Source organism: Eschrichtius robustus, chromosome 10, assembly GCF_028021215.1.
Source record: "Eschrichtius robustus isolate mEscRob2 chromosome 10, mEscRob2.pri, whole genome shotgun sequence".
Lineage (NCBI taxonomy): Eukaryota > Metazoa > Chordata > Mammalia > Artiodactyla > Eschrichtiidae > Eschrichtius > Eschrichtius robustus.
In genome coordinates, this window is record NC_090833.1 from 107,334,342 (window position 1) to 107,347,023 (window position 12,682).

Below are 12,682 nucleotides of genomic sequence, written 5' to 3' on the forward strand. Positions count from 1 at the left end.
CCTGCCAATGCAGGGGACACGGGTTCGAGCCCTGGTCTGGGAGGATCCCACATGTCGTGGAGCGACTGGGCCCGTGTGCCACAATTACTGAGCCTGCGCGTCTGGAGCCTGTGCTCTGCAACAAGCGAGGCCACGATAGTGAGAGGCCCACGCACCGCGATTAAGAGTGGCCCCCACTTGCCACAACTAGAGAAAGCCCTAGCACAGAAACGAAGACCCAACACAGCCATAAATAAATAAAAATAAATAAATTAAAAAAAAAAAAAAGAATCCGCCTGCCAATGCAGGGGACATGGGTTCGAGCCCTGGTCCGGGTAGATCTCACGTGCCATGGAGCAACTAAGCCCGTGTGCTACATCTACTGAGCCTGCGCTCTAGAGCCCGTGCTCTGCAACAAGAGAAGCCACCGCAATGAGAAGCTCACGCACTGCAACAAAGAGCAGCCCCTGCTCGCTGTAACTAGAGAAAGCCCACGTGCAGCAACGAAGACCCGACACAGCCCTAAATAAATAAATAAATAAATAAATAAATAAATAAATAAATAAATAAAACTAGAGAAGGGATGGAGGAATTAGGATTATTTTGTTATTATAAGTTGCTCCACTACCTGGGAAGCAGTACAGTGTTATTTGAAAGTAGATCTGAATTCGTTGTAAATGTATATTGTAAACTCCAGGGCAACCAGTGAAAAAAGAGGGAAAAAGTATAAATGATATGCTAAGAAAGGAGAGAAAATGGAATCATATAAAATGTCCAATAAAATTACATAAGACAGGAAAAGGGTGGAAGACAAAAATAGGAAGAACCTGGGCAAAAAACAAAAAACAGTAACAAGCAACAGCAATAATAAAGAATGAAATCATGCCATTTGCCACAACATGGATGTATCTTGAAGGCATTATGCTAACTGAAATAAGTCAGACAGAGAGAGACAATTACCATATGATCTCTCTTTTATGTAGAATCAAATAAATAAATAAATAAATAAAACCAAGCTCATAGATACAGGGAAGAGATTGGTGGTCACCAGAGGCATAATACAGGGGTAGAAGAAATGGGTAAACTGTTTTTATTTAGTTAGTTTAAATAAACTGAATAAAAAGAAAAGAAAAAAAAGAAAATGGTGATAAATGTGGTAAATATTAATCCAACTATGTCAATAATCACTTTGAATATAAATGGCCTAAATGTGCCAATTAAAAGACAGAGATTGTCAGAGTGAATCAAAAAACACCACCCACCTACATGTTACCTACAAAAAAGTTTATTTTAAACAGAAAAACAAACATAGATTAAAAGTAAAGGAATGGGGAGTTCCCTGGTGGCGCAGAGGTTAAGAATCTGCCTGCCAACGCAGGGGACGTGTGTTCGAGCCCTGGTCCGGGAAGATCCCACATGCTGTGCAGCAACTAAGCCCGTGCGCCACAACTACTGAGCCTGTGCTCTAGAGCCCGTGAGCCACAACTACTGAGCCCACTCTCCTAGAGCCCGTGCTCCGCAACAAGAAAAGCCACCGCAATGAGAAACCCGTGCACTGCAATCAAGAGTAGCCCCTGCTCGTTGCAACTAAAGAAAGCCTGTGTGCAGCAACAAAGACCCAACACAGCCAAAAACAATAAATTAATTAATTAATTAATTTTAAAAAAAGCTTTTTACTTTACAGCTAGAACTGCAAGGAGAAATAGATGAATCCATTATTATGGTCAGAGACTTCAACACACCTCTGTAAGAAATGGACAGATTAGACTAGCAGAAAACCATTAAAGACACAGTGGGAATCAACAGCACCATTGTTCAACTGGATATAACGGACATCTATAAACTACTTCATGCAAAACCACAGAATACACATTTTTCTCAAATTCACATGAAACATTCACCAAGCTAGATTACATTCTGGCCCTAAAACATACCTTTACAAATTTAAAAGAATAGAAGTCATATAATAACTGCTCTCAGTCCACAGTGGAATTAAACTAGCATTCAATAACAGAAAGAAGCTGGAAAATCACAAAAGACTCAGAGATTAAACAACACACTTCTAAATAACACACAGGTCAACAAATAAATCTCAAGAGAAATATAAAAATATTTGACCTAAATGAAAATTAAAGCATAAGTAATCACAATCTGTGGAAGGCAGTGAAAGCAATGCTTTAGAGACATTTATACTATTGAATGCATGTATTAAAATAAGAAGAAAGATCTAAAATAAATAATCTAAGGTCCCATCTTAGAAAACTAGAAAAAGAAGAACAAATTAAGTCAAAACAACACAGAAGAAAATAAGTAATAAAAACTAAAAGAAAAATCAATGAAATAGAAAACAGAAAATTGATAGAAAAAAATAAAAGAAACAAAGAGCTGGTTCTTTTCAAAGATCAATAAAATCAATCAACCACTCAGTAGGCTAATTAAGAATAAAAGAGAAAGGACACAAATTATTAATATAAGAAATGAACAGGGGGGCTTCCCTGGTGGCGCAGTGGTTGAGAGTCTGCCTGCCAATGCAGGGGACATGGGTTCGAGCCCTGGTCTGGGAGGATCCCACATGCCGCAGAGCAACTAGGCCCGTGAGCCACAACTACTGAGCCTGCGCGTCTGGAGCCTGTGCTCCACAACAAGAGAGGCCGCGATAGTGAGAGGCCCGCGCACCGCGATGAAGAGTGGCCCCCGCTTGCCACAACTAGAGAAAGCCCTCGCACAGAAACGAAGACCCAACACAGCCAAAAATAAATAAATTTTTTTAAAAAATTAAAAAAAAAAAAAGAATGTAAGCTTTCCCCACGTGGATTCTTGAGGACAGAAATTTAAAAAAAAAAAAAAATGAACAGGGGAACATCAATACAGATCCCATGAACATTAAAAGGAAAATAAAGGAATGCTATGAATAACTCTCTACTTACAAATTTGACAATCTACATGAAATGGATGAATTTCTTGAAAGATAAGATGTGCAAAAACTCACACCAGAAGTGACAGGCCATTTAAATAGGCCTATATCTATTAACAAAATTGAATTAATAATTAAAAATCTTCCAAAACATAAAGCACTAGGCTATGATGGGTTCACTGGTGAATTATAACAACCATTTAATGAAAAAATCATATTAATTCTCTAGAATCTGTTTCAGAGGATAGAAGCAGAGAGGATTCTTCTTAATGCATTCCATGAGGCCAGCATTCCCTAATACCAAATACCAAACTTGGGGTACCAAATACCAAAACCAGACTAAGACATTATAAGAAAACTGCAAACCAATATCTCCCATGAACATAAACTTAAAAATCCTCAAAAGATATTAGCAAATCAAATCCAACAATGTATTAAAAAAAGTATATACCACAACTAAGTGGGACTTATCCCAGGTATGCAAGGCCGGTTCACATTAGAAAATCAATTAATGTAAACCATCACATCAATAGGCTAAAGAAGAAAAATGAACGTAGACACAGACTTTACATCCTTCACAAAAATTAGCTCAAAATAGATCACAGATCTAAATGTAAAACATAAAACTATAAAACTGGAAGATGACATAGGAAAAAAATCTAGAAGACCTTGCTTTTGGCAATGACTTTTTCATTGCAACACCAAGGGCACAATCTGTGAAAGAAATAATTGATAAGGTAAACTCCATTAAAATAAAAAACTTCAGCTCTTTGAAAGACACTGACAAGAGAAAGAAAAGACAATTTACAGACTGGAAGAAGATATTTGTAAAAGACATATCTCATAAAGGACTGTTCTGCAAAATATACAAAGAAGAAAACAAACGATCTGATTTTTTTTAAATGGGCCAAAGACCTTAACAGACACCTTCCCAAAGAAAATACAGAAAGAAGTAAACTGTCACTATTTGCAGATGACAGACACTGCACGGAGAAAAACCTAAAATCTCCACCAAAAAGCTATTGGAGAACTAATAAATGAATTCACAAAGTTGCAGGATACAAGCTTAATATACAGAAATCTGTTGCTTTTCTGTACACTAATAACTATTAGAAAGAGAAAGCAAGAAAATAATCCTATTTAAATCTCATAAAAAATAAAATAAAATAACTAGGAATAAACTTAACTACGGAGGTGAAAGAGCTATACTCTGAAAACCATAAAATACTGATGAAGGAAACTGAAGATGGTACAAAGATGGAAAGATACCCTGTGTTCTTGGATTAAAATAATTAATATTTTTTAAATGTCCATACTACCCAAAGCAATCTGCAGATTTAATGCAATCCCTATCAAAATACCCATGACATTTTTCACAGACCTAGAACAACTAATCCTAAAATCTATATGGAACCACAAAAGACCCTAAATTGCCAAAACAGTCTTAAGAAAAAAAGAACAAAGCTGGAGGTATCATGCTCTCTGACTTCAGACTATACTACAAACCTACAGTAATCAAAACAGCATGGTACTGGCATAAAAACAGACACATAGATGAAAGGAACAGAACAGAGAGCCCAGAAATAAACCCACATACTTATGCTCAATTAATCTACGACAAAGGAGACAAGAATATAAAATTGAGAAAAGACAGTCTCTTCAATAAGTGGTGCCAGGAAAACAGGACAGCTATATGTAAAAGAATGAAATTAGCGCATTTCCTCACATCATATATAAAAAACAAAAAAAAATGGAGAGGATTAGTTCAAGATGGCGGAGAAGAAGGATGTGCTCTCATTCCCTCTTGCAAGAAGACCAGAATCACAACTAACTGCTGAACAATCATCGACAGGAAGAAACTGGAACTCATCAAAAAAGATACCCCACACCCAAAGACAAAGGAGAAGCCACAATGAGACGGTAGGAGGGGCGCAAACACAATAAAATCAAATCCCATAACTGCTGGGTGGGGGACACACAAACTGGAGAACACTTATACCACAGAAGTCCACCCACTGGAGTGAAGGTTCTGAGCCCCACATCAGGCTTCCCAATCTGGGGGTCCAGCAACGGGAGGAGGAATTCCTAGAGAATCAGATTTTGAAGGCTAGCGGGATTTGATTGCAGGACTTTGACAGAACTGCGGGAAACAGAGACTCCACTCTTGCAGGGCACACACAAAGTAGTGTGCGCACTGGGACCCAGGGGAAGGAGCAGTGACGCCACAGGAGACTGAACCAGACCTACCTGCTAGTGCTGGAGGGTCTCCTGCAGAGGCAGGGGGTGGCTGTGTCTCACTGTGAGGATAAGGACACTGGCAGCAGAAGTTCTGGGAAGTACTCCTTGGCGTGAGCCCTCTCAGAGACTGCCATGAGCCCCACCAAAGAGCCCAGGTAGGCTCCAATATTGGGTCGCCTCAGGCCAAACAACCAACAAGGAGGGAACCCAGCCCCACCCATCAGCAGACAAGTGGATTAAAGTTTTACTGAGCTCTGCCCACCAAAGCAACAGCAAGCTCTACCCACCACCAGTGCCTCCCATCAGGAAACTTGCAAAAGCCTCTTAGATAGCCTCATCCACCAGAGGGCACACAGCAGAAGCAGGAAGAACTACAATCCTGCAGCCTGTGGAACAAAAACCACATTCACAGAAAGACAGACAACATGAAAAGGCAAAGGGCTATGCACCAGATGAAGTAACATGATAAAACCCTAGAAAAACAACTAAATGAAGTGGAGATAGGAAACCTTCCAGAAAAAGAATTCAGAAGAATGATAGTGAAGATGATCCAGGACCTCAGAAAAAGAATGGAGGCAAAGATCAAGAAGACACAAGGAATGTTTAACAAAGATCTAGAAGAATTAAAGAACAAACAGAGATGAACAACACAATAACTGAAATGAAAAATACACTAGAAGGAATCAATAGCAGAATAACTGAGGCAGAAGAACGGATAAGTGACCTGGAAGACGGAACGGTGGAATTCACTGCTGCGGAACAGAATAAAGAAAAAAGAATGAAAAGAAATGAAGACAGCCTAAGAGACCTCTGGGACAACATTAAATGCAACAACATTCGCATTATAGGGGGTCCCAGAAGGAGAAGAGAGAGAGAAAGAACCCGAGAAAATATTTGAAGAGATTATAGTCGAAAACTTCCCTAACATGGGAAAGGAAAGAGCCACCCAAGTCCAGGAAGTGCAGAGAGTCCCATACAGGATAAACCCAAGGAAAAACACACCTAGACACACAGTAATCAAATTGGCAAAAATTGGGCTTCCCTGGTGGCGCAGTGGTTGAGAATCTGCCTGCTAATGCAGGGGACACGGGTTCGAGCCCTGGTCTGGGAAGATCCCACATGCCGCGGAGCAACTAGGCCCGTGAGCCACAACTACTGAGCCTGCGCGTCTGGAGCCTGTGCTCCGCAACGAAAGGCCACGATAGTGAGGCCCGCGCACCGCGATGAAGAGTGGCCCCCACTTGCCGCAGCTAGAGGAAGCCCTCGCACAGAAACGACCCAACACAGCCATAAATAAATAAATAAATAAATAAATAATAATTAAAAAAAAAAAAAAAAAAAAAAAAAATTGGCAAAAATTAAAGACAAAGAAAAATTATTGAAAGCAGCAAGGGAAAAATGACAAATAACATACAAGGGAACTCCCATAAGGTTAACAGCTGATTTCTCAGCAGAAACTCTACAAGCCAGAGGGAGTGGCATGATATACCTAAAGTGATGAAAGGGAAGAACCTACAACCAAGATTACTCTACCCCACAAGGATCTCATTCAGATTCCATGGAGAAATCAAAAGCTTTACAGACAAGCAAAAGCTAAGAGAATTCAGCACCATCAAACCAGCTCTACAACAAATGCTAAAGGAACTCCTCTAAGTGGGAAACACAAGAGAAGAAAAGGACCTACAAAAACAAACTCAAAACAGTTAAAAAAATGGTAATAGGAACATACATATCGATAATTACCTTAAACATGAATGGATTAAATGCTCCAGCCAAAAGACTCAGGCTCGCTGAATGGATACAAAAACAAGACCCATATATATGCTGTCTACAAGAGACCCACTTCAGACCTAGGGACACATTCAGACTGAAAGTGAGGGGATGGAAAAAGATATTCTATGCAAATGGAAATCAAAAGAAAGCTGGAGTAGTAATACTCATATCAGATAAAATAGACTTTAAAATAAAGAATGTTACAAGAGACAAAGAAGGACACTACATAATGATCAAGGATCAATCCAAGAAGAAGATATAACAATTATAAATATATATGCACCCAACACAGGAGCACCTCAATACATAAGGCAACTGCTAACACCTATAAAAGAGGAAATCAACAGTAACACAATAATAGTGGGGGACTTTAACACCTCACTTACACCAATGGACAGATCATCCAAACAGAAAATTAACAAGGAAACACAAGATTTAAATGACACAATAGACCAGATAGATTTAATTGATATTTATAGGACATTCCATCCAAAAAGAGCAGATTACACTTTCTTCTCAAGTGCACATGGAACATTCTCCAGAATAGATCATATCGTGGGTCACAAATCAAGCCTCAGTAAATTTAAGAAAACTGAAATCATATCAAGCATCTTCTCTGACCACAATGCTATGAGATTAGAAATGAATTACAGGAAAAAAAACGTAAAAAACACAAACACATGGAGGCTAAACAATACGTGACTAAATAACCAAGAGATCACTGAAGAAATCAAAGAGGAAATCAAAAAATACCTAGAGACAAATAATAATGAAAACACGACGATCCAAAACCTATGGGATGCAGAAAAAGCAGTTCTAAGAGGGAAGTTTATAGCTATACAAGCCTACCTCAAGAAACAAGAAAAATCTCAAATAAACAATCTAACCTTACACCTAAAGGAACTAGAGAAAGAAGAACAAACAAAACCCAAAGTTAGCAGAAGGAAAGAAATCATAAAGATCAGAGCAGAAATAAATGAAATAGAAACAAAGAAAACAATAGCAAGGATCAATAAAACTAAAAGCTGGCTCTTTGAGAAGATAAACAAAGTTGACAAGCCATTAGCCAGACTCATAAAGAAAAAGAGGGAGAGGACTCGAATCAATAAAATTAGAAATGAAAAAGGAGAAGTTACAACAGACACCGCAGAAATACAAAGCATCCTAAGAGACTACTACAAGCAACTCTATGCCAATAAAATGGACAACCTGGAAGAAATGGACAAATTCTTAGAAGGTATAACCTTCCAAGACTGAACCAGGAAGAAATAGAAAATATGAACAGACAAGTAATGAAATTGAAACTGTGATTAAAAATCTTCCAACAAACAAAAGTCCAGGACCAGATGGCTTCACAGGTGAATTCCATCAAACATTTAGAGAAGAGCTAACACCCATTCTTCTCAAACTCTTCCAAAAAATTGCAGAGGAAGGAGCACTCCCAGACTCATTCTATGAGGCCACCATCACCCTGATACCAAAACCAGACATAGATACTACAAAAAAAGAAAATTACAGACCAATATCACTGATGAATATAGATGCAAAAATCCTCAACAAAATACTAGCAAACAGAATCCAACAACACATTAAAAGGATCATACACCACGATCAAGTGGGATTTATCCCAGGGATGCAAGGATTCTTCAATATATGCAAATCAATCAATGTGATACACCATATTAACAAATTGAAGACTAAAAATCATATGATCATCTCAGTAGATGCAGAAAAAGCTTTTGACAAAATTCAACACCCATTTATGACAAAAACTCTCTAGAAAGTGGGCATAGAGGGAAACTACCTCAACATAATAAAGGCCATATATGACAAACCCACAGCCAACATCATTCTCAATGGTGAAAAACTGAAAGCATTTCCTCTAAGATCAGGAACAAGAGAAGGATGTCCACTCTTGCCACTATTATTCAACATAGTTTTGGAAGTCCTAGCCATGGCAGAGAAGAAAAAGAAATAAAAGGAATAAAAATTGGAAAAGAAGTAAAACTGTCACTGTTTGCAGATGACATGATACTATGCATAGAGAATCCTAAAGATGCCACCAGAAAAGTACTAGAACTAATCAATGAATTTGGTAAAGTTGCAGGGCACAAAATTAATGCACAGAAATCTGTTGCATGCCTATACACTAATGATGAAAAATCTGAAAGAGAAATTAAGGAAACACTCCCATTTACTACTGCAACAAAAAGAATAAAGTACCTAGCAATAAACCTACCTAAGCAGACAAAAGACCTGTATGCAGAAAATTATAAGACCTACCTATGCAGACAAAAGACCTGTATGCAGAAAACTATAAGACACTGTTGAAAGAAATTAAAGATGATATCAACAGACATAGAGATATCCCATGTTCTTGGATTGGAAGAATCAATATTGTGAAAATGACTGTACTACCCAAAGCAATCTACAGATTCAGTGCAATCCCTATCAAATTACCAATGGCATTTTTTACAGAACTAAAACAAAAATCTTAAAATTTGTATGGAGACACAAAAGACCCCGAATAGCCAAAGCAGTTTTGAGGGAAAAAAACGGAGCTGGAGGAATCAGATTCCCTAACTTCAGACTATACTACAAAGCTACAGTAATCAAGACAGTATGGTACTGGCACAAAAACAGAAATATAGATCAATGGAACAGGATAGAAAGCCCACAGATAAACCCACGCACCTATGGTCAACTAATCTATGACAAAGGAGGCAAGGATATACAATGCAGAAAAGACAGTCTCTTCAATAAGTGGTGCTGGGAAAACTGGACAGCTACATGTAAAAGAATGAAATTAGAACACTCCCTAACACCATACACAAAAATACACTCAAAATGGATTAGAGACCTAAATGTAAGACCAGACACTATAAAACTCTTAGAGGGAAACATAGGAAGAACACTCTTTGACATAAATCACAGCAAGATCTTTTTTGATCCACCTCCTAGAGTAATGGAAATAAAAACAAAAATAAACAAATGGGACCTAATGAAACTTAAAAGCTTTTGCAAAGCAAAGGAAACCACAAACAAGACGAAAAGGCAACCCTCAGAATGGGAAAAAATATTCGCAAATGAATCAACGGACAAAGGATTAATCTCCAAAATATATAAACAGCTCATGCAGCTCAATATTAAAAAAACAGGGCTTCCCTGGTGGTGCAGTGGTTGGGAGTCCGCCTGCCGATGCGGGGGACACGGGTTCGAGCCCTGGTCTGGGAGGATCCCACATGCCGCGGAGCGGCTGGGCCCGTGAGCCACAATTACTGAGCCTGCGCGTCTGGAGCCTGTGCTCCGCAACGAGAGAGGCCGCGATGGTGAGAGGCCCGCGCACCGCGATGAAGAGTGGCCCCCGCTCGCCGCAGCTAGAGGAAGTCCTGGCACAGAAACGAGGACCCAACACAGCCAAAAATTAATTAGTTAATTAATTAATTAAAAAAACAAAAAACAAAAAACAAACAACCCAATCAAAAAATGGGCAGAAGACCTAAATAGACATTTCTCCAAAGAGGACATACAGATGGCAAAGAAGCACATGAAAAGCTGCTCAACGTCACTAATTATTAGAGAAATGCAAATCAAAACTACAGTGAGGGGCTTCCCTGGTGGCGCAGTGGTTAAGAATCTGCCTGCCAATGCAGGGGACACGGGTTCGAGCCCTGGTCTGGGAAGATCCCACATGCCTGTGAGCCACAACTACTGAGCCTGCGCCTCTGGAGCCTGTGCTCTGCAGCGGGAGAGACCGCGACAGTGAGAGGCCCGTGCACCGCAATGAAGAGTGGCCCCCACTCGCCACAACTGGAGAAAGCCCGCACACAGAAACGCAGACCCAACACAGTCAAAAATAAATAAATAAATTAATTTAAAAAAAAAAACCAAAACTGTCTTAAAAAAAAAAAACAAAAAACTACAGTGAGGTATCACCTCACACCAGTTAGAATGGGCATCATCAGAAAATCTACAAACAACAAATGCTGGAAAGGGTGTGAGGAAAAGGGAACCCTCCTGCACTGTTGGTAGGAATGTAAATTGATACAGCCACTATGGAGAACAGTGTGGAGGTTCCTTAAAAAACTAAAAATAGAATTACCATATGACCCAGCAATCCCACTACTGGGCATATACCCAGAGAAAACCGTAATTCAAAAAGAAACATGCACCCCAATCTTCATTGCAGCACTATTTACAACAGCCAGGTCATGGAAGCAACCTAAATGCCCATCGACAGACGAATGGATAAAGAAGATGTGGTACATATATACAATGGAATATTACTCAGTCATAAAAAGGAATGAAATTGGGTCATATGTAGAAACGTGGATGAATCTAGAGACTGTCATACGGAGTGAAGTAAGTCAGAAAGAGAAAACAAATATCGCATATTAACGCATATATGTGGAACCTAGAAAAATGGTACAGATGAACCAGTTTGCAGGGCAGAAATTGAGACACAGATGTAGAGAACAAATGTATGGACACCAAGGGGGGAAAGTGGCAGGGGGGTGGGGGTCGTGTGATGAATTGGGAGATTGGGATTGACATGTATACACTGACGTGTATAAAATGAATGACTAATAAGAACCTGCTGTATAAAAAAATAAAAGAAAATTCAAAAAAAACCCAAAAAAATGGATTAAAGACCTAGATGTAAGACTAGAAATCATACAACTCCTAGAAGAAAACATAGGCAGAACACTATTTGACATAAATGGTAGCAATATTTTTTTGGACCTGTCTCCTAAGGCAAAAGAAACAAAGCAAATTAAACAAATGGTACCTAATTAAGCTTAAAAGCTTTTTCACAGCAAAGGAAATCATAGACAAAACAAAAAGGCAACCTCCTGAATGGGAGAAAATATTTGCAAATGATATGACCAATAAGGGGTTAATATCCAAAATATATAAACAGCTCATACAACTTAGTATCAAAAAACAAACAAAAAACCAAACAACCTAATTAAAAAATGGGCAGAAGACCTGAATAGACATTTTTTCCAAAGAAGATATACAGATGGCCAACAGGCACGTGAAAAAGTGTTCAACATTGCTAATCATCAGAGAAGTGCAAATCAAAACCACAGTGAGATATCACCTCACACCTATCAAAATGGCTGTCATCAAAAAGTCTACAAAGAACAAATGTTGGCAAGGATGCAGAGAAAAGGGAACCCTAGTACACTGTCAGTGGGATTGTAAGTTGGTGCAGCCACTACTGAAAACAATATGAAGGTTCCTCAAAAAACAGAAAATAGAACTACTGTATGATCCAGTAATTCTACTCCTGGGTATGTATCTGAAGAAAACGAAAACACTAATTTGCAAAGATACATGACCCCAACGTTCACAGTAGAATTACTTACAATAGCCAAGATATGGAAGCAACCTAAGTGTTCATCAAAAGACGAATGGATAAAGAATATGTAATATACACACATATATTACTCAGCCATAAAAAAGAATGAAATTCTGCCATTCGCAACAGTGTGGATGGACCTAGAGAGTATTTATGCTTAGTGAAATAAGTCAGACAGAGAAAGACAAATACTGTATGTTATATTACTGCATGTTATCACTTATATGTGGAATCTAAAAGATAAAACAAACGAATTTCTGAAGAGATGATTTCTCATCAGAAACTTCAGAGGTGGGCTTCCCTGGTGGCGCAGTGGTTGAGAGTCTGCCTGCCGGTGCGGGGGATGCGGGTTCGAGCCCTGGTCTGGGAGGATCCCACGTGCCATGGAGCAGCTGGGCCTGTGGGCCACAATT